The sequence below is a fragment of the Mus caroli genome, chromosome 7, assembly GCF_900094665.2.
Source record: "Mus caroli chromosome 7, CAROLI_EIJ_v1.1, whole genome shotgun sequence".
NCBI classification, from domain to species: Eukaryota; Metazoa; Chordata; class Mammalia; order Rodentia; family Muridae; genus Mus; species Mus caroli.
Genome location: NC_034576.1, coordinates 70,049,689 through 70,052,008, shown reverse-complemented (window position 1 = coordinate 70,052,008; position 2,320 = coordinate 70,049,689). Strand labels below are relative to the sequence as shown.

General features: G+C 31.5%; 1 protein-coding gene across 5 annotated transcripts in view; it reads left to right on the top strand.

Annotated features, from left to right (window-relative positions):
- Positions 1-2,320, top strand: part of Mef2a (myocyte enhancer factor 2A) — a 123,027-nt gene that overhangs the window by 22,473 nt on the left and 98,234 nt on the right. For all 5 annotated transcript variants that reach the window (XM_021166331.2, XM_021166334.2, XM_021166332.2 and 2 more), the window contains exon 2: positions 354-406. The gene's annotated coding sequence lies outside the window, so the exon portion shown is untranslated. The remainder of the gene's footprint in view (positions 1-353; positions 407-2,320) is intronic.

Genomic DNA, 2,320 nt, shown 5'->3' with positions numbered 1-2,320 from the left:
TTTTTTTTTTTTTTTTTTTTTTTTTTACAATACTTTTAGTATAAGGATGCTATGTGATATAGAGAAAAGGAAAATAGGACCTAGGACTCCAGTTTTGAATCTCATTGCATTTATTACTGAACATTTAAGCAATATTTCCTGAAATAAATGGGTGTGACATTAGGCACTTTATTGGTTGGCATTTTATTGGCTAAGCAAAATAAATGCCTTTTGCCAACTGAACTTTGCATCATTCATCAAGTATTTTTGGAGCTATCTACCATGAATGGTATTGGGTATTAGACATTTTTAATAATAAATTCTCTGAGAATCAATAATAACACAGCTCTTTTATCCTTTTTTTCTTCCTTAAGGAATTGCAGCTTGTGGAAAAGAAACAAAGAAGAGTTTTCTGCAAGAATCAAACGTAAGAGTAATTGATATCTAGTAAGATATTTTTCCTTTTACCATGTTATGAAATGTAACCATAGTGAAACATTTCCTAAAAATTAAGCTATTTTTGTGACCTTGGATGACAGTAATTTTAGAGTTTATCTGGGGGATTAGTTAATATCAGTTGAGGATATTTGTAACATCTCACTGAAATGTATAATGTTGAATATATATTATCAAGTTTTCTTACTTTATCTGGCCTTCCTAAGATAACTTTTTACTTCGTGTACTTCCATGTAAAATGTTAATTAATGTTCATTTTTATTGGAAAATACCAATCTTCATTAAACATTGCAGTTTCTGGTGATAATAAATAAATAGGAAATAGAAAAATAATATAAGGTTAAAGGACATAAATTAAATAATCACAGGGAGGATTTTCAAATAAAAAGTCAAAGGAAGTCTAGCCATGCCTCTGAGATGAAGGTCAAAGAGAGAAAGAGAACACATTTTAGGGGGTGTTTAGAGGAATGAGTATTTTGTGAGGATTTGAAGTTGTTGCCTTCTTAAGCCCATGTTTACATACAAAGGTATGGATTAAGTTTACCTTGATCTCGTCAGCCTAGGTAAGTGCAACTGGCGAGCCAATGCTAAACCAGAGAGAGAAAAATAGAAAAGACCAGAATAGACGAAATTATTTTGAAATCAAATAGCAAAGCTGGGAAGTAATCCTACTTTTTTCTTATTTGTTCATTTGTTTATTTTGAGACACAGTCTCACTATGTAGTCCTGGCTATAGACTAAGCTGGCCTAGAACTCGCAGAGATCCACCAATGTCTACCTCCTGAGTACTGAAATTAAAAGCATATGCCACTACCCCCAGCTGATATTACTTGATTTAATAATTACTATAAAGCTACAATAGTTAAGATAACAAGTCAACAGAACAGAGCAAAATCCAGAACAGGCCCACAAATAGTGACCTGATTTGTATCAAAAACTCTAAAATAATTCAACAGGAGAAAAAGGTCTTTCTTTAAAAATTTGCCAGAAAAATATGGTACAAGTAATGGGATTTTGATGATGAGTGCTTTTACCCTATGGATCAATTTTGGGAGAATTGACTTGCTAATGATACTGAGTCTTGCAGATGGTATCTTTTCCTATTTAAGTCTTCTTTTAAAGTCTATCTCAACAGTATTTTTGGTTGTCAATGCAAAGGTTTTATACCTATTTATTTCATTAATCACTAATGACTTTTTATGTTAGTGTTAGTTTCTAACAGTTTGTTGCTAATAGCAGTGACCCACACTTGATACCTATGTAAGATTCTGTAATTTGTCCATCTATAAACTTGGTGCTAGTAATGCTTTAGATTCCTTCAGATAGTCTGTGTAGATCATCTTTTTTCTATGGCCAAGATTATTGCTTCCTCCCTTTTAATTTTATGTCTGTTTCTTTTGCATTCTTTATTTTGTTGACTAACCATCCCAGAGAAGTGTTGACTAGAGATGGTAAGAACTGACATCCTTCTCTTATTCCTGATCATATGTTGAATACCTTCAGCCTTTTTACCAGCTTCTGTTGATCATTCTTTCCTTATTGTGAGTGGGTGGTAGAATTTTGTTAGCTGTGGGGTTTTTGTTGTTGTTTTTAATTTATTGAGATGATGTTTTTATTTCTTTTTTCTTTTTGAATATTTCAATGTGATTGTCAGCTACATTAATTTTAGAACATTAAACAACTAATCATGAGTTTTTGAGGTAATCCCTGTTTGGTTATCATTGTATATTACTGGTTTCATTTATAAAATTTAACTATTTTTTGTGTTTATTTACTTTTATTTTTCTCTCATATATTACAATCTTGATTGCATTTTGATTTCCCCTCCTGCCAGCACCCACTCCCCCATATGTTATCTTTTTTCTGATTTTTTTTTTTTTTTTTT